The sequence below is a fragment of the Castor canadensis genome, chromosome 16 (assembly GCF_047511655.1).
Source record: "Castor canadensis chromosome 16, mCasCan1.hap1v2, whole genome shotgun sequence".
In the NCBI taxonomy this organism is placed as follows: Eukaryota; Metazoa; Chordata; class Mammalia; order Rodentia; family Castoridae; genus Castor; species Castor canadensis.
Window position 1 is genome coordinate 31,189,488 of NC_133401.1, and position 27,614 is coordinate 31,217,101.

The 27,614-nt window shown below is 37.3% G+C and overlaps 1 protein-coding gene and 1 pseudogene across 1 annotated transcript in view; one reads left to right on the top strand and one right to left on the bottom strand.

Moving 5' to 3' along the window:
* The window catches only part of LOC141410430 (uncharacterized), a 589,957-nt gene that overhangs the window by 12,120 nt on the left and 550,223 nt on the right, over positions 1-27,614 (top strand). The gene's annotated exons all lie outside the window — the stretch shown is intronic.
* Positions 13,910-14,809, bottom strand: LOC141418175 (vomeronasal type-1 receptor 4-like; annotated as a pseudogene).

Genomic DNA, 27,614 nt, shown 5'->3' on the forward strand with positions numbered 1-27,614 from the left:
TTAATGGAATTGCTCACTGCAGATAATTAGCATAGTTGCCAGGGTTCCATTCATTAAACAACTCAAATGAACAAACCATCCTCTGGCAAAATAATTGAAATTATATGAAAATATTGTAAACAAATTAAGCCATCTGGCAATATAGACAACATTCTGTATCCATCCCATAATCTGGTGAACAGACAATACAAACTTTCTCTGCCAATCCAAGGCCTGGCTCCTGCAGTGGTACACACCATCTAAGGGGAAGCCTAACTGAGGCATTTGAGGGAGGGAGCACCTCTTCTCCCAGAAGACCAAGGGATGAATGTTGCAGAACTATGAAAGTAAAAATACCTACACCATGCAGCATCTTAACTCATAAGAAACTGGTTAGGAAAAGAAATATACAAAGAAGAGAAGCAAACCTCAGGTCACATGTCTACAATTATTTATATATAACATGGACTATAGGTTTGTACTGTACCAAGAAATTAAGTGAACTCAAAACTTTTTAAAAATGTGAGCACTGACAAGAAAGACAAGGAACAGAGTAAGAAAAATTAAATGTCCTAAAACAGTACTCACATCAAGAGATTCATGGCTCCCTATAGAATAGGAAGTTAGAAGAAAATATCAATAGCTCTCCACAGGATATAAACTTAAAAGATCCTAAGAATGTAAATGCATTAGTACATAGAGCACTAAGACAAGAGATACCTGTAACAAGTAGATCAAGCCAGACACAAGAGAAACAATTACTGTATAAAACAATTAGCACATAATAGCTGAAAATGTAATGAACAAATCCTTGAGCTCATGGGACCCCTATCCAAAGGACCCAGTAGATTGTAAGAATTCCTTGGAAAAAGCAATGGAATATAACTATACAAAAGGAAAGCCTAAAGCATAGCAGAAGGTAGAGAATATATACATTAGATAAAAATTGTGATATTTACAGCAGACTTCCTGAAAAAAACCACACAGGTGATGATTGGCTAGAACACAACTGTAGGGTTGGGAGTAATTACTATAGCTCTAAGCAGTTCTGAAATTACATCTCATTGACAAAAAGCCCAAACTAAATCATCAGTTACTAAGGCTCACAACAACCACTCAAACAGAGTCCTGTACGGGACTAGATAGCAGTAAGCTGAATAGCAAAAAACAGTGTGACTGCACAAACTTTGGGAATAAAAAATGGACAGGTATAAATCAAGAAACTGGGAACAACAGGATATTAGCAATCTTAACGATATAAGAAGGTGTATATGCAGCATGATTGAAGGTATCAGAAACAGTGAAATAAAGCTCTACTAGCAGGTACACTACACCTAAATTCTCTTTTATGAATGCCTTAGCAGGCTGCCAGAACATGCATGACATTATAGACATTTAAACTGTCATTAAAACCCAGATTACGCAAAATAACATTCAGAATAAAATCACTTCCAAATTAAGTCCCTCCACAAGTCAATATTTTCGCATATAACACTAAGAAATTCCAACAGACCAAAGGCATCTAGGAAAAACTATATACCAAGACAAGCACAATGGCTCACACCTGTAAGCCTAGCTACTTGGCAGATGAAATTGAGAGGATCATGGTTCTAGATCAGCTTGAGCAAAAGTTTGTGAGACCCCTATTTCAATAGAAAAATTGGGTACGGTGGCATGCACCTGTCATCCCAGATACAGTGGGAAGCCTAAAATAGGACTGCAGCCCAGGCAGTCTTAAGCAAAAAGTGCGACCTTATCTCAAAGACAACCATAGCCAAAAAGGCTGAAGGTGTGATAAAAAGTGTCTGCCTAGCAAGGGCAAAACACTGAGTTCAAACCCCAGTACCTCAAAAAAATGCTATTTACCATACCAAAATTATATAACAAAAAAAAAAAAACCAACACGTCCTCAAAGCAACTGAACACCAAGATGATTCCAGTAGTATAAACTCACACACAAATATCAATCGGAATCCAGTCGCTGAGAGAGCTCAACAAAGAAATATGAAAAATTATGCTGCGACACAGGATTTTTTTCAAAAAATTAGAAAGGCCTGACTGAAGAAATATTTCCATAGATCTGCAAATAACTGCCATGTATTCAGTTAGCAATAGAATACATGGATCACTGAAAATCTTACAGAAACTAATTTAAAAAGGCAACAATCCCAAGAAGTGAAGTTGAGTAGTGGAATAAAGTCAGCACAACCAAAGCAAAAATCTTTTACTACTATAATAACCCAATAGAAGTACCCATACATTGCATACTCAAGTGGAAAGTATTTTGCACATGGATGTGATACCTATAATGTGTAAATGGGTAGACAAAACACATAAAAACTAAGAAATGCAGGCTAGCATAAATACAGATAAAACCTGGTACACAACTTGCAGCAATGATAACAGCATAACAAGAAGTGGACATAAATCACAGAAGCAATAATGGAACTACTCAAGGGAAAAACAATACCTGACAGATCACATAACTTTAATAGCCCAGTATGGCCTGCTTTAAACCAAGTGGATCATACCGATTGACAGTAGATTACAGAAACCTAAACAAGGTGTCTACCAAACTACCAAATGCATTACCAGATGTAGAAATCATCCATGAAATAGCATAATATTATATAGCATAAAATACTGTGTAACAATAGATTTCACAGATTCGTTCTTTGCAATACCTATTGATCAAGAAAGCCAAGAATGTAGCATTATATGAGAAAGCAAGCAATATCAATTTGTAATACCCCCACAAGGCTATTTAAGTAGTCCACTAATGGCACACTCAATACTGCCTTCCAAAATTAAGCAAACTATGACTCATTTGAATATTTTATATGTAGATGACATAATGATAAGGAAAAATTAGGAGTAGAGATGATTAATAATAATTTATAAATAAGGAGCAGACCATTAATGAGGAAAAAAAGAGAAGGTCTGAACATTACTTATAAATTCCCACGGGCTACCTGTTTATCAGATGGCAGACAGATATTGGAAATAATTACAGACACAACTGTGACAATAGGAACACCTGCATGTAAACAAGAAGCACAAAGACTGGTAGGATTATTTGGATAGTGGAAACAACACAAACACCTACATAAATATATTTAAACTCATATGAAATCAGAGGACTTCACATGGGGAACAGAACAAGAATAGCCACCAACAACATAGATTATGTCCATGCCTTCCAAAAAAATTCATTATTCAACACCTAACAGATAAGATTAGAAATCATGATGGCACAAGATGGTCATTAGGGACCTTGGAGCCTACATAAGGCAACTTCTTTCCAGTTAAATTCAGGGCAACCAAATTCCCATATACACCAAACAAATATACACTGAAAAAATATATTTGGTTACCTCATGAATACTAAAAGACACAGAGCCTCTAACTAATGAGAGGCCTATTGCAATAATTGTATAATACCTTTGCTTCACTCAATAAAGTGGAGTCCTGAAGAACTGGCAGATATCCAAGTGGATCTTAATTTTGTAAGTTGGAAATGGTACCTACAAAGCAGACACTGGCTTGAAGGGCCAAGCAGTACTCCTCACAGAGGAGATAAGGTAAAATGAAAATATACTTGCCAGAGTTTGTTTGGAGGGCAGAAGAAATCCAAACCAACACTGGGAAATGGAGTCCTGACTGGTCCACTATTCTTTACAATATCTGTTTTAAAGATTGTTTAGCCTCCATGTTGGAAGGAAAATTGAGATGGAAAGCAGCAGCCCTGAGACACCAGGACAGCATAATCTTCAACAAACAAGGTACCTCACTCTCACAATGTACAGGACTAACAACAGTGTTATTCAAACCATTGAATATTTGCCCACTCACAGGCAGTCACAAATGGCATATCCCTGTGGTCACACAAATGGACACAAAATTAGAAAATAAATGGCAATGACCTACTGGACACATGCCAATGTTGGGGGGAAAGTTACAAAAAGCTTCATGAAAAGTCAATGTCAGTGGGAGAAAATATTTGCCAGCTACACATCAGACAAAGGACTGATAACCAGAATATACAGGGAACTAAAAAAACTAAATTCTCCTAAAACTAATGAAACAATAAAGAAATGGGCAAGTGAACTAAACAGAACTTTCTCAAAAGAAGAAATTCAAATGGCCAAAAAACACATGAAAAAATGCTCACCATCTCTAGCAATAAAGGAAATGCAAATTAAAACCACGCTAAGATTCCACCTCACCTCTGTTAGAATAGCCATCATTAGCAACACTACGAACAACACGTGTTGGCGAGGATGCGGGGAAAAAGGAACCCTCTTACGCTGTTGGTGGGAATGTAAACTAGTACAACCACTCTGGAAAAAAATTTGGAGGCTACTTAAAAAGCTAAACATTGATCTACCATTTGATCCAGCAACACCACTCTTGGGGATATACCCAAAAGACTGTGACACAGGTTACTCCAGAGGCACCTGCACACCCATGTTTATTGCAGCACTATTCACAATAGCCAAGTTATGGAAACAGCTAAGATGCCCCACTACTGATGAATGGATCAAGAAAATGTGATATCTATACACAATGGAATTTTATACAGCCATGAAGAACGAAATGTTATCACTCACTGGTAAATGGATGGAATTGGAGAACATCATTCTGAGTGAGGTTAGCCTGGCCCAAAAGACCAAAAATTGTATGTTCTCCCTCATGTGGACATTAGATCAAGGGTAAACACAACAAGGGGACTGGACTTTGAGCACATGATAAAAGCGAGAGCACACAAGGGAGGGGTCAGGATAAGTAAAACACCTAAAAAACTAGCTAGCATTTGTTGCCCTTAACGCAGAGAAACTAAAGCAGATACCTTAAAAGCAACTGAGGCCAATAGGAAAAGGGGACCAGGAACTAGAGAAAAGGTTAGATCAAAAAGAATTAACCTAGAAGGTAACACCCACGCATAGGAAATCAATGTGAGTCAATGCCCTGTATAGCTATCCTTATCTCAACCAGCAAAAACCCTTGTTCCTTCCTATTATTGCTTATACTCTCTCTTCAATAAAATTAGAGATAGGGGCAAAATAGTTTCTGCTGGGTATTGAGGGGGTGGGGGGGGAGTGGGTGGTAAGGGAGGCGGTGGGGGCAGGGGGGAAAAATGACCCAAGTCTTGTATGCACTTATGAATAATAAAACAATTTTTTAAAAAGTCAATGTCAGGCACTATTCATAATAGCCAACCTATGGAAACAACCCAGATGCCCTACAGCTGATGAATAGATCAAGAAAATGTAGTATATATACACAATGGAATTTTACTCAGCCATAGGAATAATGACATGTGGTTTGAAGGTAAATGGATGCAATTGGAGGATATCAGTTTAAGTGAAGTAGGTCAGGCTCAAAAAGATAAAGGCTGCATGTTTTTTCTCATACATGGAAGTTAGATCCAAAAATAAACATATACACAAAAACAAGCATGATCATACACAAACTCATATGTAGAACATGTTTATAATAGTGGAACTGCTCTATGGAACTTGGGGAAGGAGGAAAAGAAGAAGAATGATAGAGCATCAAGAATATAAAACATAAGATCCGTGAAGGTAGAGGATATAAAGATATGCATTGAAAGCTGTTGAAAAATGTGGGGTAGGAGGTAAAGGGGTGAGGGAGAGTAATGTAAAGGGTTGAATGAACCAAAGTAAAGTATACCCACAGTGGGGATACATTGAGAAACCTCTTTGAACATCAACTTAAATATTAACAAAAGACAGGACTGTAAAATAGGTAAAGTGTAGGGGGGGAGGGTTCTAGTGGAAAGGGGGAGCATGAATGAAGGAGATTAAGGTGAGGATGTATGGTTGATGGACTTTATAAACTTACATGAAATAAAGAAGCCTCTTGCAATTGCTTTAAGTGGGGCAAGGAGGGGGTTGTGGGGGAGAGATGATGGGGGTGATCTAACCAATATATGGTATGAGGCTAATTGGAATTGTCACTATGAATCCCCCTGTATAATGAATATATCCTAATTGAAAAACTTTTATAATGAAGAAAAGCATCAGAATCACACTTGCATAAGCACATCAGAATGACTCAGAAACAGCCAGGTACAATAACCAAGTAGATGCACTAACAAAAACATAAAATTAGAGGACAAAGATAAAAATAATCAGGGATGCAGATAATAGTTACAGATAAACATTTCTGCCTATAGCACTGAAGTAGGGAATCTTTGGGTGCCAACCATTAAAAAGAGAAGGAAAAAATGGATAATAGAGATCCACATGCAAAAAATACAAGAGATGCCAAACTAAACACATTCAGTAGATGTATGGGCCATCCATGACTGTACAAGTGGGTGACAGATAAAAACCAAAAATTATATGGCATGAGATGTGAATGGTAGTGTAAGTATGTGAAGAATGCAAAACTCAATGACAAAATTTAAATTCAGAATACCAACAGACAAGTTTCAGATTACAAATCAGACACAGTCACCTTTTCTATACAGAAAGACTTTATAAGGCCAATGAGACACCAGTACATTTTGTATGTACACACAATGATGGTAGACATCCATATAGTGTTCAGCCTAACCCCAGGAGCATCCAAATCACTGTCAGCTTTTACAATGAGGAAATTAATGCTGGGGAACACCTGTATAGACCCCTGAGAGTAATAGAACGTGATCAGGTAACCCATTTCACACCACAAGCAGTGGTGTGACATTTATGCAATGAATGGGATATACAATTTCTATAATTCTATATAAGCTATATATAAATATAGAATTTTCATGTACCATACAACCCTACAGCAGTACAATACATAGATTTAACACTCTACTAAAAAGGGAATTACAGTTACTTGTTGAAAGTACACTATACACCTTCATGGAATTATCATAATGAAACTTTCTTTTACTATTAATGTATGTTATTCAAAAACAATTAAAAAAAACCATTTCTCTGTCCACTAAAAAGGGAACTATAGTTACTGCCAGAAACCCCAACTTTTAAACTGAAATTGCTCCAGGTATTTTTCAGTCTAAATCAGAGAGAAAAATTGATTTGAATAAACCAATTGAAAATATAGAAAGAATGGAAACAAAAACTTAACATGCTACCTTGTAGAGTACATGTCAAAACTAAAAATAGAAATATCTCCTTATAGAAAATCTTGGCACCAGGAGAAATAAATACTTGTCAGACAACAGGACACAGATGAACATTACAACTACAGAAAATGAGCAATCAGCCTGCATAACTAGGCACATGAATTAATCATATTGGTCATACTGACATTCACAATCACCTTTACTACTGCAGTAGTAACAGCAATGGCACTGTCAAACCATGCATGGAATCCAATAGGAAGGCTACCATCCCCTGTGCAATTGTAACATTTATTTATGTTCAAGCACTCATTTCCAAGCTTAGGCAAGATTAATTTAGCTGTCAGCCATGTAGCCTCTTACACATACTTATAACCATCATGGTACATAGTCTAATCTAATCATTTACAACACCCTAACTATCACATCCTACTACATTTTAGCCCACAGAAACAATGTTACTGCTCAGCTACTATTAGTCAGTTCAGCCATTTGCAGAAAGAGGGGCAATGCCCTACTCCAAGTAGCCAGGCACAGATAGGGATCTGATAAATGCTCAAGCAGTTGAGTGACTTGCTCCCAACAGTTCAAATTATTCAATGGAGAAAAAAATCAAGGAATATATACAACACATTTTACCATCAACATTCTTAACAGGGCTTAATAAAGCGTTGTTCTTACAATGCCCCTGCCAAGTGACCCTAGGGAGGTTTGGGTCCCTCCAACTTGTCTCAGAAACATAGCTAATGGCCAAGGAACAGCATTTACCAATACTACCCCAACCTCAGGCATAATAGCTCTGAGGAAGACCCTTTTTTAAGGATAATAAGCACAGGACTTTGCTTTGGAATTCAGTGTGATCCTGGTGTATTCTGGCACAAAGCAAAACCCAAAAGCCCTAGTTTGATCTATCAGAAGAGAAATATGATAACTGCTCTTGAATCTCATTTAATAGGACTTTGTAGGTTCTTAATAATTAGAGCAGTGAAACTTCAGGGAGTTAATCCATAGTTTCACATTTTGCAAGTAACAAATAGAAATGTATGTCTACACAATTGGAAGACTAATCCAATGTGGATATCAGACTGAAGGTTTTCAGTGATCTTCCAGAAGTGGCTGATCTTTGTAATCACAGATCTGACCAAGAACTTCAGATAAAAGATGATAGATAATAGATCATTTCTGCACAAAATATTGTATCAAGATGATTGTTCAATTTATGCTGTTGTTTTTGGAAATCTTTCTTATGTTCATTCTGGTTCTCATTTTCTGTAGACCCCCTTCTCCTCTACAATAATGACTCATGTACTCATTTTTAAATTCCTTGTTATAAATGTTAGGTCAGAATATACTAATTTTAAATATATTCTTAAATCATCCCAAACAGGATCCACTGGCCTCAATCTTATTTCTTAAAATGCTAGATATGCCATCCACTACCAGACCACCATAGTAAAAACCTGTGAGCAATTATAGTTTTGTCAAATCAGACCATAGGGAATTAAAGACAATGGGATTTTGAATTACAACTATCTGGAAAATTGAACTAAAAGAAACAAATATGTGACTATGCTTGATACCTCTCTCCCAGAAAAAGAGCCGGTTATTAAAATCCATTAATCAGACCAACCTTTAGATTCAACAGCCTTCATAGTGTAAGGTCCTATGTATTCATCAGATGGAAGAAATTAACAGATTCATATAGATAAGCCAGGTAATGTAAGGTTATGGTTCTGACCTCGAGTACTTAAAAGTCCCTTTGCCAAGATCTCCTGGCCTTTCTTTTAGACCAGGATACCTCAGGCCTCTGGCAAAAATGATAAATGTACTTTTTTGATAAAATGTTGACACAATTCTAAGAATCATCAGTGGGAAATTATGACTCCAGAGTGACCTCACAAATGGAGCCACTTTTGGTTTTCAGGTATATCACCTGGGTGAACTACTAATTCACTGTTTATGCAAATAATTTATACAGCATTTCCAACCATTGTAATCATACAAATAAAAGGCCTAAGAATACTGTCTTTAATTTTGGAAGCATTAATTATATGGTATGTGAACTCACTGACATGAGTAGTGGTGGACAATCACATTGTTCCAGATTTCTTGTAGGCTAGACAATAGTTATGCCTGAACCATTGCTAATACCCCATGTTGTATTTGAATAAATGACACTAGGAAAGGTGAAACAGGTTATGAATCATCTCAGCTGAATGTCTCTCTAAGGTTGATCCTCACTGCCTACAGGATCTGTTCTCTTGTATTGACTTTGGTAATTTGGTTCATGAATTTGACATGCTTTACAAGGACTCATCATTGTTCTCCTTATAGACATAGTGGTCATATTGCTGGTTGGTTTAATCTTTTCCAAGATTGTAATATATCTATGCAGTTGTTCTTCAAGTGTAGTGCACTGTTAGAGCACTTGCTTAGCATGGATGAGACCTGGGTTTCCATCTACAGAACAAAAAAAGGAAAGAAAAGAAAAACAAAAATTTATAAAAATTGGCTCCACATATTCAGAGTATGATTAATAATTTCTCTAATTGTCATCCTCTTTTCCAACTTAGAACCAATCACACATACATATATATGTGAGATATATATATATATACACACACACATATGTTACTTCTAGTAGGATGTTTAGCTTCTATTTGACCTACCTACAGCTTCCCAGTGAGGGTGTCCCTCAGGCCTTCCTTTTTTTCACTATATTGTAAAAATTCCACACTGTCTTGTCTGCTTTTGAGCCTCTGCCAAAATGCAAACAGTGCTAGTTGTGTCCCTCTGAAGTTCTATTATATAGCCATTTAGTATTGTAATTTTGTTGAAAATCATTTATTTCCACCATTATGAGGACACCTATAAAAATAAGTGTACTAAAAACACTCATAAATTCATTTGGAATATTTTCACTATGTGTACAGGTATTTATTTGATGTAGTTTCAGATTAATGGTTGCATTTAAATTTCCATGTTAGGTTATTCTTATTCCAGCATTTCATTGGTGCATCTACTTAAGAAGGCTCTCATGGAAAACCTCTTCCAGGGAGGAAAGATTATCATCTATAGTGCATATAGAAGTTTCCTCATAAGAAATATAGAAAGAAGACCATTTGTTGATGAGAATTTGTCTTGTAAGTAAATAATACTACACTGTCTGCTTGGTGTAACTCTGTTGGGCTTTAGGTAACATTATGAAAATATTAAAACTTTCTCATGGATAAATCCACCTAAATCTTCCCTTTCTTTTCTACTTTTACTTCCTTCTATTTTTTCTTAATCCTATGCTTTCTCCAGGGTTATTTCTAACTATTGTCTTGAGATGGGTGAAAACCCAAGCAGGCCATGAGCCAGCAACCTCCAAAGGAAGAAAGATATTCCTGGAAAATGGACTTTCAATCTAGTTCCAATTTCTGGCATTGTGAAAGTCTTCCAAACTCTAGATTGTGAAAGCAAAGTTTATTAAAACATTCATTTCTCTCTTGTGTACATTCACCCAGTCATCTGTGTCACCATTAGTGACTCCAGTTTTTCTCTGAGCCAAAAGATACAAAGTTATGGTTGGAAAAAAATAATAAACTTGAATTTAAAAGTATTTCAAGGTTAATTGGAAATCCTTAACGTTAAGAAATAACAAAATTGCTTTAAAAATGTGTGACAATAATGTAAGGAAAATATTTGTCCTAATTGAAAAAGGACATAGGAATATTAATTTTATAATGCTTCCCGAGGAGTCAGTACTTAACACTTTTAAACAGAATATTGCACAAAAATTTCTAAAGGAAAAAATTTTAAATTGTGACTTTTGAATAGTAGATGTGACTTCTAGATTACCAGGTAAGAAGAACTAGGAAATCCTTGGAATTTTTGCATAATTCCCATAGTCTTTGTCCTTAAAGATTTGGTTTATGTATATGGATCTCTACAAATCTGTTGATGCACACTCATACAATATTCCCCTTGAGATGACTTTTGCAAAATTAGAGTACCAAATAATTTTAATTTTTAAGTGATACCACGATTTCTTTCTGAATTTACAACCATATGAACAGTGTTGCCATAGTCCTGAAATTTGCATAAGAATAAGAATTACTTACTAATGATTTAAAATTCCCTGCATTGGTTTTATGAGTCTGCTGAGTTATTATTTCCAGAACTTATTACAGCTGCTCAGTTTGGCATCTCAACATGGACTTTTCTTTATTCAATCTCAGCCATTTCCTTCAGTTCCCAAATACTCACCACACTTCCCAGCACCAAGCCTTCACTTGCACCTGTCTTTGCCCTTGTCTCATATGTGGCCATTAGATCAAGGGCAAACACAACAAGGAGATTGGGCTTTGATCACATGATAAAGTGAGAGCACACTTGGGAGGCATGAGGATAAGTAAGACACCCAAAAAACTAGATAGCATTTGTTGCCTTCAATGCAGAGAAACTAATGCAGATACTTTAAAGTGACAGAGGCCAATAAAAGAAGGGAACCAGGAACTAGAGAAAAGTTTAGTTTGAGAAGAATTAATTTAGAAGGTAACACACATGCACAGAAAAGCAATGCAAGTCAACTCCCTGTATAACTATCCTTATCTCAACTAGTAAAAACCCTTGGTCCTTCCTATTATTGCTTATACTCTCTCTTCAACAAAATTAGAGATAAGGGCAAAATAGTTTCTGCCTGGCAGCGAGGGGGTGGGGGAGAGAGGGAGGGGGCAGGGAGTAAGGGATAGGGCAGGGGGAAGGGTGGAGAAATGACCCAAACATTGTATGCACATATGAATAAAAGAAAAAAACAAAACAAAAAAATAAAATAAAATAATAAAGTGTATATTCATTGTTCAAAGGGGTTTCTCCATTGCATTTCACTTTAATTAGACTAACCTCCTTTGTTACTCTCCATTACCCTTTCCCCCACCCTCTATTATTCAACAGTTTTGAGATCATTTTGTTATGCTATCTTCCTACATAGATGAAATGTATTTTGATTTTATTCACTCTCTGCCATTCTCTTTTCCTTTCCCTCCTCTGCGTAGTCCCATCAAACTCCCACTATTGCAAACATGTAATATATACACACATATGCATGTATGTCTCTATATATGGTCATGTTTGTAGTTGTGCATATGTTTATCTTTTGGATCTATCTTTGAAAAATATGTGTTGATAATGTAAAGAATTTTTATTTGTCCTCAGGTAGAACAAAGGAAAGGTATACGTTACTCTTTTGTTATTTTGTTTCCTCGAGACAGGGACTCATTATGGAGCCCAGGCTGTCCTTGAATTCATAATCCTCAGTCTCCTGAATGCTAAGATTACAGGTGTGAGCCACTATGCTCAAGTAATAATGCTCTCCTAATGCTTCACATGGAGTCACCGCTTAACCTTTATAGTTTATCTATTTGTGGGTTTTATTTTTTTTGAGACAAGTTCTGGCTATATAGTCCTGGTTGGTCTTAAACTCATCATGGAGCCCAGGCTAAACTTGAATTCATGAGCATCCTGCCTCAATCTCCCAAGTGCTGGGATTACAGGAATGTGAAACCATGCTTGGCTACCTCTTAACATTTCTAGATACAGTGTGGTTTTCAGTAAATTTGAGGGCTAGCAAAGTACTATTGAGTTACACCCTCAGCCCAGGAGAAAAATTTAAATTGTGTTTTTGAATATTGGACTCAATGCCTAGATTGCCAGATGACAAGAAAAAAGAAATCCTTTTTTTGCAGAATTTAAACTGTCTAAATTAAACTCTCTAAACTTTCTGATGTGTATGGATGTTGATAAATTTTATTTTTGCGACTGCATAGGAGAGTCAAATCAAGATGAGGTTTTGAACATATTAGAATCACTCAATTGAAGGTGGAGTTTTAACTTTTTAATCACCATGTGAAAAGGGTCATTACAGTATTGTAGTTTATACAAGGCTAAGATTTATGTACTGATTTAAATCATATAGATTTTCCATGTTGGTTTTATGGGTCAGATAAATGATCATTTCATTATTTCTGCTCATTTTAATGTCTTGATATGAATTGTTTTTCTCTTTATCAGCATTTTCCTGAGTTTACAGAGGGCTCACCACTTCTCTCAACTCTGCTCATACACACCTGTTTCTGTTCACAACACTCAACACTTAGCCAATTGCTATAGAATATACATTGCAAACACAAAATATTTACATTAAGAAATCTCCTCAGCCTTAACAGTAGGTCAAGTCCTCTGGATGTATTTTCTGCTACTCACCTAGACTTTGTCTAATGGCATTTAAACTATTTTTAATTTTATGTAATATTTTGAACAAATATATGGCTAAAGTCTGTGTATTGGTCCAAATGACCTATTTTTGTTCAGGAAATTCTAAAAGAAGAATGCTGTGATTACCTGACTTAAATATTACCTTGTGTGGTATATCATCCTCACAGTCATTCCCACAGATTATTGTTCTTTTCTAATTGCTTACATCCTTGAGATCTGGAAATTTGTCTCACTCAACTGAAATTCTACAAGTAGGGTAAACTGTACAAATGGTGACATCTATGTCACAGCTATTACTTGTCCAGGTGGATGATTAAGATGCATTGTTTCCTAATTTGAGAGTTTTTAGAATGTGGACAAGGGATGCTTGAACATCATGGAAATATGGTAAACATCTATCATGCCTGGAAAGACTATGTCTGTCTAACACTTGGAGCTATAGAATTACCTAATATTGCCTGATCCATAGTATGACTTAGATTTACCTAGTAGATGGGGGAACATGTTACTGTATCTGACAACAAAAGCCACCAGAACTTGTGACAAATTCAAACACTATTACCTTTTCCCCCATTAAGGAAAACAGAGATTGGAGACAAAGTTGTTATTAGTGATAAGAACAAAGGGGCTAAGAGGAGGGAAACATAGTTCTAGAAATTTATATATGTTTATTACAAATAGCATTGGATTGTCAAAGAAAGCTGTGTAGAGTACCAGGATGGAAAAAAGAGAGTAGATGGTGACAAAGGTGCACACCAGGATCAAGATGGATTTGGTGGCTCTGGCCTCTGGGGAGACTCTAGGGGAGTGGTGGGCACTGTTAATGTGCTGTACCTGCCTCTTGTGCCTATAGAGGATGCTCACCATGAAGCCACTAGCCCAGGCCATGAGACCGAAACACAGACCATCAGTGAAGCTGAATAAGAAAATATACAATCAAGTCACAATGGTGCCAGAAACAAACCCTGCACAGTACCCAAAATTCATCCTGTGAGTAGCATTTCTGCTGTTATGAGGGCCAGTCACTCTCATGGTTATCATGATATTTAAGAGCAGTTGCAAAATCCAGCTGAGTGAACAGGAGGGACCAATGTACTTGGTGACTCTGTGTTTCAGCCTCTTCCACCTGGTGTTGCTGGGGCTGATTGTGATTGCTTGGAAGCAACTCAGGAGGCATGTGGTGTACAGGGAAATTCCCCAGGCTACTCAATAGAGGTAGAGAACAAGTTTGCACCCAATGTCATCCAGGAAATTTTTCAACCCAAATTCTGCCATTGTCTGAGGAAGTCCTCTTGAGATAATAGCCAAGGAGTTGGAAAAAGTCAAGTGCTTTATAACCATATCTTTGGGCATCGAATCCTTTCCAGACACTATAGAGAAAGAATAATGAAATAGAAGTGAACAATTGCCCAGGATTCCCACTGCTGTCTGGGAAAAGAAGAAAATCCCCATTGCCAAGTTCTCAGGAGTCATTTTTAGGGAGGTCAGACCAAGTACAGAAAATTAAAGCTGTGTATTATGTTTATTAAAGTGGCTCAGATAGGTGCTGGCCTCTTCATAATTTTCATAAATATTTCCAAAGATGAATACTTCCTACAAGCGAGCTCTTTGTATCTATCATATATGTGAAGAGGTGCAGTGGTTGACACATTAAATCTCAAATTTTGCAGTTTCTGCTCCATTAATATAAATGTTTCTTTCATATATTTGCAGCACTGTTGATTTCTATGTGTATTTCATAATCTTTTTAGTATCAAGGATTATTGATATAGCCTCGTGTCTCAGGCTCTACTCATCAAAGGCCAAGAATAACACTCAAACCAAGCCCATAAACCAAGCTGAAAATCCATATTCACTCACTTATGGCTTTCCATGAGGCCCCAAAGTACACAGACCTTCATGAAGACTCCATAGCAAAGACCTGGGCCTGTCAATGTGAGGACAGAGGAATGGCATGAACTCCAAGTTGAAGTGTGCTTGGGGCTGGGGTTTCCTGGGAAGTTTGTACAAATGAACTGAGGCAGAGAAAAAAATGTTATCATGTAATCAGTGCAGTAGAATTTTTTTTTTGGCAGTACTGGGGTTTGAACTCAGGGCCTCATGCTTGCTAGGCAGGCATTCTACCACTTGAGCCACTTCACCAGCCCTGAAAGTTTTTTAAAAAGCAAAACATTTGTATATATTAAATCATCATTTTCAAATCTCTTCAGACAAGTTGATGGTTAAACTCAGTGAGGTGAATCAAAAATGTAATTAACCTATAAATGTACATTCTCCACAGAAATGTAGAATTCTGTTAGACCTCAGATGGCATGCACCTGTCCTCCCAGCTAGCAGAAAGAATATATAAGAGGATCACAGTCCAGGACATCCCAGGTATAGACATGAGACCTTATCCCCAAACTAAATTAAAAGGGCTGGGGGAGTGGATCATGTGGTAGGATTCTGAGCACCATAAAAAGGAACTAACAGAGGAGATCCAAGATGGCAACTGGGACACAGCCACAGACCGCTTGAGCTCCGTGAACCAGGAACTTTGCTGAGATGCTGGAGACATGCTTGGCTGAGGTAAAGCACAAGGGGGAGCTGAAACATCAGCACTCTGAACCCCTAGCTCATGGAAGCCTTCTCCATGCCAGGATTTACTAAAAGAACAGACGGTGCTGCATGCCAAGCCCTGCCCCATTGGCCCACAGAGCCATTGCTCCCCAGGCCATGGGATCTCTGATCCTTGGGATCTGCTACTCAACCCCACCAGGGCGGAGCTTCCCCAAACTCCCACCCCAGGACTCACACGATCTCCTCCAGACCATGTCCCTAAGACCTGCACAGGCCTGCACGATCTCTGCTCCACTGGGCTGCACCCCTAAGACCTGCCAAGCTGGCGATCCACAGGCATTTATGATCTCCACTCCTCTGGGCCCGCACCCTTCAGGCATGCCAGGCCCACACCCCAAAGACCTGCTGGATCGCCTCAATGACAGACCTCTGCCCACAGGCCCGTGGGACCCCATGCACCTGCCACCTACCACCTGCCACAAGAGGGCTCCAAACCTGCCTAGGAGACACAGATGGTCTAGATGCTAAAGGAGTAACAGCAGAAATACTAAGACTGAAATTCCACAATTTTTGAACTGGTGATTTTTTTTTTTTTTGGCCTTCCTTTAAAGGTTTGGCTGTCTGATCTCCTCTTTGATCATCCACCATCTCTCCCTGCTATTTTATTTTTTATTTTTTATTTTTTCCTTCTACTTCTCTTTCTTTCTCTATATTCTCCTCTTTCCTTCATTTTGTTAGTTTCATTATTGTAACTCAGCTAACACTAAATTACACATAGTCCAGGGACAGAAACAGTACCACGTGCAAATATGGGAAGACAAGAAAAGGATGGAAACCATTCTCACCCCAAAAATAAATTAATACAGGATTCAGAGGGAAATGAAGAAAACAGATACACAGATCCAGTTCCAATAAAACAAAGATAAACTATGCCAAAGAACCCAAGGAAGCCCACAAGAACAGAATTTCTTTTCTGAAAGAAGAAATTCTGTAAGAATTCACTGAGAATTTCATGGAGATGTTACTAGACATGGTCAACCAAAATATACAAGAAGCACTCAAGAAATTCCAAGAGGACAAAAATAAAGAATATGAGAAAACACAAAAGCAAATAAATGAACTCATAGGAGCTCTAAATAAAAACCAAAATAAAACAGAAAATACCATAAATAGATAAATGAATTAAGGATGAAAATTGACAACATTAAAGAGGAAGTGACCCATGACATGGAAAACCTCAGAAAAAACAATGAAACAGAAATACAAAACAAAATGGAAGGCCATTACAGCAGAATAGAACAAACAGAAGACAAAATCTCAGAACTTGAAGATGAAATGGCTATTAAAGGAAAAACTGAAGAACTATTAGTCAAACAACTCAAGACTTGTGAAAGGAATATGCAAGAGCTCACTGACTCCATTAAAAGACCAAACCTGAGAATCATGAGCATAGAAGAATGAGAAGAGGTGCAAGCAAAAGGAATGCACAATAGATTCAACAAAATAATAACAGAAAATTTCCCAAATCTAGAGAAAACTGTGCACTTCCAGGTACAGGAGGCCTCCAGAACACCAAACATACTTGACCAAAATAGAACTACCTTACGACATATTAAACATATTAAAACAACAAGCACAGAGACTAGAGAAAGAATATTGAAGGCTGTAAGAGAGAAAAAACAAACAACATACAAAGGTAAACCCATCAAAATCACAGCAGATTACTCCATGGAAAACTTCAAAGTAAGAACAGATGGAGTGAGATCTTCCTGGCAGTAAATGAAAACAACTTCAACCCTAGGATACTCTACCCAGCAAAACTATCATTCAAAATAGATGTACCAACAAAAGTCTTCCATGATAAGCAGAAACTAAAATAATATATGACCACCAAGCCACCACTACAAAAGATTCTCCAAGGTATTCTGCACATGAAAGTGAAAACAAACAAAACCATGAAAGAGCAGGCAATACCAAACCACAGGTGACTAAAAGGCAAGAAAGTAGAGAATAACATTGATTCAGCTACACGCAACCAAACCCTTAAACAACAAAGACAACTAAATGACAAGGCTCACCACATACCTATCACTACTAACATGAAACATTAATGGACTTAATTCCCCCATCAAAAGACACCAATTGGCAAACTGGATTAAAATGGAAGATCCAACAATCTGCTGCCTACAGGAGACCCACCTCATCGACAGAAATAAGCACTGGCTGATAGTGAAAAGCTAGAAGAAGAGCTACCAAGAAAATGGCCCCCGTAAACAGGCAGGGGTAGCAATACTTATCTCGGATAAAATAGACTTCAAACTTACATTGATCAAATGAGATAAAGGACACTCTATACTAATTAAAGGGGAACTACACCAAAAGGAAATAACAATTATCAACCTATATGCACCCAACTTCAATGCACCCAATTTCATCAAACATACTCTGAAGGACCTAAAAACATATATAAACTCTGGCACAGTGATAGTGGGACACCTTAATATCCCCCTATCACCAATAGATAGGTTATCCAAACAAAAAAATCAATAAAAAAATTCTAGAATTAAGTCATACCATAGACCAAACAGCCCTAACATGTCCACAGAACATTTCACCCAACTGTTGCACAATATACATTCTTCTCAGCAGCTCATGGAACCTTCTACAAAATTAGTCACATCTTAGAGCACAAAGCAAGCCTCAGTAACTATAAGAACATAGAAATAATCCCATACATTCTATCTGCCCACAATGCATTAAAACTAGATATCAACAACAAAAACAGCAGTAAAAAACATGCAAACAACTGGAAGCTGAATGATCAATGATCAATGGGTCATTGATGAAATAAAAGAGGAAATTAAAATGGTCCTAAAAGTTAAGGAAAATGAAAACACAACCTACAAGAACCTATGGGGCACAGCAAAGGCTATCCTGAGAGGAAAGTTTATAGCCATGAATGCATATATTAAATGGTCAGAAAGATCTCAAATCAATGATCTAATACTACAGCTCAAACTCCTAGAAAAACAAGAAGAAGCAAACCACAAAACAAGCAGAAGGAGAGAAATAATTAAAATAAGGGCTGAAATCAAGAAGATAGAAACAAAAAACCATACAAAGAATCAGTGAAACAAAAAGCTGGTTCTTTGAAAAAATGAATAAGATTGATAGACCTGACTCAAATGAGTAAAGAAAAAACTCATATCAGTAAAATCAAAAACACAAAATGGAAGATAACAACAAACACCAGAGAAATCCAGGAAATCATCAGAGACCACTTTGAGAATCTATATACTAATAAAGTTGAGATTTGGGATGAATTGGACAGATTTCTACATACTTACAACCATCCAAAACTGAACCAAGAGAACCTCAATCACTTGAATAGATCTATAACACAAAATGAAATTGAAGCAGCAATTAAGAGTCGCCCAAAAAAGAAAGTCCAGGACCTGATGGATTCACTGCTGAATTCTATCAGACCTTTAAAGAAGAACAAATACCAACCCTCCTTAGACTGTTCCATGAAAGAGAAAGGGAAGGAATACTGCCTAACTCATTTTGTGAAACCAGTATTACACTCATCCCCAAACCAGACAAAGACACCTCCAAAAAGGAGAACTATAGGCCAATCTCCTTAATGAACATCAATGCAAAAAATCCTCAATAAAATAATGGCAAACCAAATCCAACAACACATCAGAAAGATCATTCACCATGACCAAGTTAGCTTTATCCCAGTGATGCAAGGGTGGCTCAACATACACAAATCTATAAACGTAATACAGCACATTAATAGAAGAAAAGACAAAAGCCACTTGATCATCTCATAGATGCAGAAAAAGCCTTCAACAAGATCCAACACCACTTCATGATAAAAGCTCTAAGAAAACTAGGAATAGAAGGAATGTACCTCAACATTTTAAAGGCTATGTATGACACACCTACTGCCAACATCATAATTAATGATGAAAAACTGAAACCATTTCCCCTAAAATCAGGAACAAGACAAGGGTGCCCACTATGCTCACTCCTTTTCAACATAGTACTGGGATTTCTAGCCAGAGCAATTAGGCAAGAGGAAGGAATAATAACAGGAGGGATTCCAAGATGGCAACTAGAGGGAGGAAGAAGAAAGCATGAATCCTAAAGTAAAATCTTGGAGAGACACTGGAGATACACCTAGCAGGAAAAACCACCAAGAAGAGGCAAAACTCTGGCACCTCCACACCCCCAGCCCGTGCATAGCATCCCCACTCCACATTAAACAGAGAAATTAGGAGGGCTCCCATGCCACCAGACACAGCTCCTAACCTGCTTGGGAGACGCAGACTACCAGGTGAGCTAAGCGGCACATGCTACTCCCACAGACAACCCTGGGACAGATCAGCATACCCCCCTGGACAACAGACTGACCCCCATCCATGGAAAAAAAAGAAAAAAATAAAGTGAATAATAAACAAGCAGCTGAAAAAAAGACACGTAGCAAAGAGGGTGGGGTGTCCTGAGCTCCAGAGACTGGGGGAGGGGGCAATCCCTCACACGAACTGTAAGTAAACAAGCTGGCCAGAGAAGACAGGAGTGGTGGCACCCGCCCAGCAACCTTGGACAGGGGAAAGCTTGTAACAGTGGCTGTCATGAGGAAAGCTCCACCAGAGAGGGGGGAGGGGCACTTCTCCACGCAAACTGTAAAAAAAAAAAGACAGCAATTGCAAAAGGCAGGTAGGGCTATATACTGGAGAAAACAAAAAGGGACATGTGTCCAGGACAACTCTAAATAAACAAAGCCTGAAGCAGCAGATGGCTGACAGTAGAAAGCAGGTGAGCTGCAGCCTCAGATAGACATTCACAAAGCAGTTTCCAGACTCCCTTTTTTTTTCTCTTCCTTTGATGAGACAACAGCACTGGATGCTGAAGGACTAACTTAAACTGTATTGCATTTGAACTTGGGATTTTTGTTTGTTTGTTTTTTGTTGGTTTGTTTTTTCTCCTTTGATGAGAAAATGACAGAACTACTTCTAAGACACTGAGAAGTCTTCAGTGTTAGAGGCTGAAGGACTAACACCAAAATTATTAAGACTGAAACTTTATTACATTTGAGCTTGGTTTTTTTTTTAAATTATTATCATTATCCTCTCTCTGTCTCTCTAATGCATGTGTAGCTTACTGTTGATTAGTACACTATCTCTCCTATATATTTCTTTGGCTCTGTTTTTTTTTTTGTTTGGTTGGTTTTTTGTTTGTTTGTTTGTTTTGTTTCCCTTTTTTTTTTACCTCCCTTGCTTTCCCTCTCCTCTCACCCTTTCATTCTAGATATCACCATTGTTATTATTACAGGCTAGACATAACTGAATTACACTACAGGGACAGTAACAATAACAAAGGCAATGATGGGAAGATGGGAAAAAGAAGGGAAAACACTTCTCCCCAATAACAAATTAGTACAGGAACCAGAGGGAAATGAGGAAATTAGATACCCAGATCCAGACTCCAACAAAACGAAGATAAATTATGCCAAAGAACCCAATGAAGCCCACAAAAACAACCTGAAAGAAGAAATCCTGCAAGTAATCAATGAGAATTTTATAGAGATGATACTGGATAGGGTCAACCAAAATGTGCAGGAGACACTCAAGAAATTCCAAGACAACAAAAATAGAGAATTTGAGAAAGCACAAGACAAATAAAAGAAACTATAGAACCACTGTATAAACAGCAAAGTGAAACAAAGAACAAGATAAATAAAGAGATAAATGAACTCAGGACAAAAATAGACAACATTAAAGAGGAAATGACTCAGGATATGGAAAACCTCAGAAAAAAGAACAAAACAGAAATGCAAACCAAAATGGAAGGACAATACTGCAGACTAGAGCAAGCAGAACACAGAATCTCAGAACGTGAAGATGAAATGGTAATTAAAGGAAAAACTGAAGAACTATTAGTTAAAGAACTCAAGACCTGTGAAAAGAAAATGCAAGAACTTACTGGCTCCATCAAAAGACCGAAGCTGAGAATCATGGGCATTGAAGAAGGAAAACAGGTACAAGGAAAAGGAATGCATAATATATTCCACAAAATAATAACAGAAAATTTCAAAATCTAGAGCAATCTATGCCCATAAAGTTACAGGAAGCCTCCAGAACACCAAACACACCTGACCAAAATAGATCTACCCCATGGCATATTATCATTAAAACAACAAATACAGAGACCTGAAAAAGAATAATGAAGTCTGTAAGCGAGAAAAAACAAATAACACAAAGGTAAACCCATCAAAATCACAGCAGACTTCTCAACAGAAACATTAAAAGCAAGAAGAGCTTGGGGTGAGACCTTCCAGGCACTGAATGAAAATAACTTCAACCCCAGGATACTCTACCCAGCAAAACTATCATTCAAAATAGATGGAGCAATAAAAGTCTTCCATGATAAGCAGAAACTAAAACAATATATAAACACAAAGCCACCACTACAAAAGATTCTTCAAGGGATTCTGCACACAGAAAGTGAAACCCAACATAACCATGAAAGGACAGGCAACACTAAACTACAGGAAAAGAAAAAGCAAGAAAGTAGAGAGTAACATCAATTTAGCTAAACACAATCAAACCCTCAAACAACTAAGACAACTAAAACACAGGAATCACCACATACCGGTCAATACTAACACTTAATGTTAACAGACTTAATTCACCCATTAAAAGTCACTGTTTGACAAACTGGATTAAAAAGGAAGATCCAACAATTTGTTGCATACGGGAGACGCATTGATCAATAAAAATAAGCATAGGCTTAGGATGTAAGGCTGGAAGAAAATTTACCATGCCAATGGCCCCCCAAAAAAGGCAGAATTAGCAATACTTATCTCTTACAAAGTAGACTTCAAACCTACATTGATCAAATGAGGTAAAGAAGGACATTCCATACTAATAAAAGGGGAAATAGACCAAAAGGAAATAACAATTATCAACCTATATGCACCCAATGTCAATGCACCCAATTTCATCAAACATACCCTGAAGTACCTAGAAGCATATATTAACTCCAACACAGTGGTTGTGGGAGACTTTCACACCCCATTATCATCAATATATAGGTCATCCCCAAAAATCATATGTTCACCCTCATATGCAGACAATAGATCAAGGGCAAACACAACAAAGTGATTGGCCTTTGATCACAAGATAAAAGCCAGAGCACACAAGAGATATATGAGAATAGGTAAAACACCTAAAAACCTAGATAGCATTTGTTGCCCTCAACGCAGAGAAACTAAAGCAGATACCTTAAAAGCAACTGAGACCAATAGGAGAAGGGGACCAGGAACTAGAGAAAAGGTTAGATCAAGAAGAATTAACCTAGAAGGTAACACACATGCACAGGAAATCAATGCGAGTCATCTCCCTGTATAGCTATCCTTATCTCAACTAGCAAAAACCCTTGTTCCTTCCTATTATTGCTTATACTCTCTCTTTAACAAAATTAGAGATAAGGGCAAAATAGTTTCTGCCAGGTATCAAGGGGGTGAGGGGGAGAGGGAGAGGGCGGGGTGGGTGGTAAAGGAGGGGGTGAGGGGAGGGGGGAGAAATGAACCATTTTATGCACATATGAATAAAAAAGAAAGTAGATAGGTCATCCAAACAAAAAAATCAATAAATAAATACTAGATCTAAAATATACAATAGATCAAATGGACATACTTGATGTCCACAGACCATTTCATCCAACTTCTAAACAATATACATTCTTCTCAGCAGCCCATGGAACCTTCTCCAAAATAGATCATATCCTAGGGCACAAAGCAAGCCTCAGCAAATATAAGAAAATAGAAATTATACCGTGCATTCTATATGATCACAATGCAATAAAACTAGAACTCAACAACAAAAATAAAGACAAAAAACATACAAACAGCTGGAAACTACATAACTCATTGCTTAATGAACAATGGGTCATTGATAAATAAAAGAGGAAATTAAAAAGTTCCTGTAAGTCAATGAAAATGAAAACACAACCTACCATGAGTGCATATATTAAAAAGACTGAAAGATCCCAAATCAATGACCTAATGATACATCTCAAACTCCTAGAAAAACAAGAACAAGCAAATCCCAAAACAAATACAAGGAAAGAAATAATAAAAAAAAATAAGAGCTGAAATCAATGAAATAGAAACCAAAAATCTACTCAAAGAATAAATGAAACAAAAAGTTGGTTCTTTGAAAAAATAAACAAGATCAACAGACCCCTGGCAAACCTGACTAAAATGAGGAGAGAAAAAACCCAAATTAGTAGAATCAGGAATGCAAAAGGGGAGATAACAACAAACACCACAGAAGTCCAGGAAATCATCAAAGACTACTTCAAGAACCTATATTCAAATAAATTCAAAAATCTTAAAGAAATGGAAAGATTTCAGATACTTATGATCATCCAAAACTAAACCAAGAGGACATTAATCACCTGAATAGATCAATAACACAAAATGAAATTGAAGCAGCAATCAAGAGTCTCCCCAAAAAAGAAATGTCCAGGGCCTTATGGATACCCTGTGAATTCTATCAGACATTTAAAGAGGAACTGACACCAACCCTCATTAAACTGCTCCAAAAATAGAAAGGGAAGGAAAACTGCCTAATACATTTTATGAAGCCAGTACTACACGTATCCCAAAACCAGGCAAAAACACCTCCAAAAAGAATTATAGGCCAATATCCTTAATGAACATTGATGCAAAAATCCTCAATAAAATAATGGCAAACATAATTCAAGAACACATCAAAAAGATCATTCACCACAACCAAGTAGGCTTCATCCCAGGAATGCAAGCGTGGTTCAACATATGAAAATCAATAAACGTAATAAACCACATTAACAGAAGCAAAGACAAAAACCACTTGATCATCTCAATAGATGCAGAAAAAGCCTTTGATAAGATCCAACACCATTTCATGATAAAAGCTCTAAAAAAACTAGAAATAGAAGGAAAGTAACTCAACATTATAAAAGCTACTTCCAGCATTATACTAAATGGAGAAAAACAAACCATTCCCTCTAAAATCAGGAACTAGGCAAGGATGTCCACTACCTCCACTCCTATTCAACATAGTACTGGAATTCCTAGCCAGAGCAATTAGGCAAGAAAAAGGAATAAAAGGAATACAAATAAGTAAAGAAACTCAAAATATCCCTATTTGCAGATGACATAATCCTATACCTTAATGACCCAAAACACTCTACTCAAAAGCTCCTAGACACCATCAATAGCTCTAGCAAGGTAGCAGGATATAAAATCAACAAAGAAAAATCATTAGCATTTCTATGAACTAATAATGAACAAACTGAGAAAGAATATATGAAAAGAATTCAATTTACAATAGCCTCAAACACATCAAATACCTAGAGGTAAACCTAACAAAGGATGTTAACAACCTCTACAAGGAAAACTACAAAGTTCTGAAGAAAGAGATTGAGGAAGACTATAGAAAGTGGAGAGATCTCCCATGCTCATGGATTGGTAGAGTCAACATAGTAAAAATGTCTACTCCACAAAGTAATCTACACATTTAATGCAATTCCCATCAAAATTCCAATGACATTCATTAAAGAAATTGAAAAATCTACCATTAAATTTATATGGAAATACAAGAGGCCACGAACAGCCAAGGCAATACTCAGTCAAAAGAACAATGCTGGAGGTATCACGATATCCGACTTCAAAGTATATTACAAAGCAATAACAATAAAAACAGCATGGTACTGGCACAAAACCAGACATGAAGACCAGTGGAACAGAATAGAGGACCCAGATATGAAGCCACACAACTATAACCAACTTGTCTTTGACAAAGGCACTAAAAATATACAATGGAGAAAAGACAGCTTCTTCAACAAAAACTGCTAGGAAAACTGGTTAGCAGTCTGCAAATAAAAGAATTAGATCCATGTATATCACCCAATACCAAGATTAACTCAAAATGGATCAAGGATGTTAATATCAGACCCCAAACTCTAAAGTTGGTACAGGAAAGAGTAGGAAATACTCTGGAATTAGTAGGTATAGGTAAGAACTTTCTCAACGAAACCCCAGCAGCACAGCAACTAAGAGATAGCATAGATAAATGGGACCTCATAAAACTAAAAAGCTTCTGTTCATCAAAAGAAATGGTCTCTAAACTGAAGAGAACACCCACAGAGTGGGAGAATATATTTGCCAGCTACACATCAGACAAAGGACTGATAACCAGAATATACAGGGAACTTAAAAAACTAAATTCTCCTAAAACTAATGAACCAATAAAGAAATGGGCAAGTGAACTAAACAGAACTTTCTCAAAAGAAGAAATTCAAATGGCCAAAAAACACATGAAGAAATGCTCACCATCTCTAACGACAAAGGAAACGCAAATTAAAACCACACTAAGATTCCACCTCACCCCTGTTAGAATAGCCATCATTGGCAACACCACCAACAACAGGTGTTGGTAAGGATGCGGGGAAAAATGAACCCTCTTACACTGTTGGTGGGAATGTAAACTGGTACAACCACTCTGGAAAAAAATTTGGAGGCTACTTAAAAAGCTAAACATTGATCTACCATTTGATCCAGCAATACCACTCTTGGGGATATACCCAAAAGACTGTGACACAGGTTACTCCAGAGGCACCTGCACACCCATGTTTATTGCAGCACTATTCACAATAGCCAAGTTATGGAAACAGCCAAGATGCCCCACCACTGACGAATGGATCAAGAAAATGTGGTATCTATACACAATGGAATTTTATGCAGCCATGAAGAAGAATGAAATGTTATCATTCACTGGTAAACGGATGGAATTGGAGAACATCATTCTGAGTGAGGTTAGCCTGGCCCAAAAGACCAAAAATCGTATGTTCTCCTTCATATGCGGACATTAGATCAAGGGCAAACACAACAAGGGGATTGGACTTTGAGAACACGATAAAAAGAGAGTACACAAGGGAGGGGTGAGGATAGGTAAGACACCTAAAAAACTAGATAGCATTTGTTGCCCTCAATGCAGAGAATTTAAAGCAGATACCTTAAAAGCAACTGAGGCCAATAGGAGAAGAGGACCAGGAACTAGAGAAAAGGTTAGACCAAAAAGAATTAACCTAGAAGGTAACACACATGCACAAGAAATTAATGTGAGTCAACTCCCTGTATAGCTATCCTTATCTCAACTAGCAAAAACCCTTGTTCCTTCCTATTATTGCTTATACTCTCTCTTCAACAAAATTAGAGATAAGGACAGAAAAGTTTCTGCGGGGTATCGAGGGGGTAGAGGGGAGAGGGAGGGGGCAGAGTGGGTGGTAAGGGAGGGGGTGGGGGCAGGGGGGAGAAATGACCCAAGCCTTGTATGCACATATGAATAATAAAACAATAAAATTTTTAAAAAAAGATTTATAGTTTTGAACATCCATGAATGTATGCACCAAAATGACTTCTTACGATTTTTATTATCATATAGTAATTGTTCAATGGTGTTTCATTGTGACAGTTCTAAATACGCATATCATGTATTCACACCCTTTGTTACTCCTTCTGATTCCCACTTCCTTTCACCACTTTTCCCTTCATCTGCAAGATAATTTTTCTTTTACTATCATAACTTTATTTTTAAACAAATTTTCTGACAAATTTAATTTGTAAGTTTAATTGCAAAGACAGGCATAGTCTATGATTCCAGTA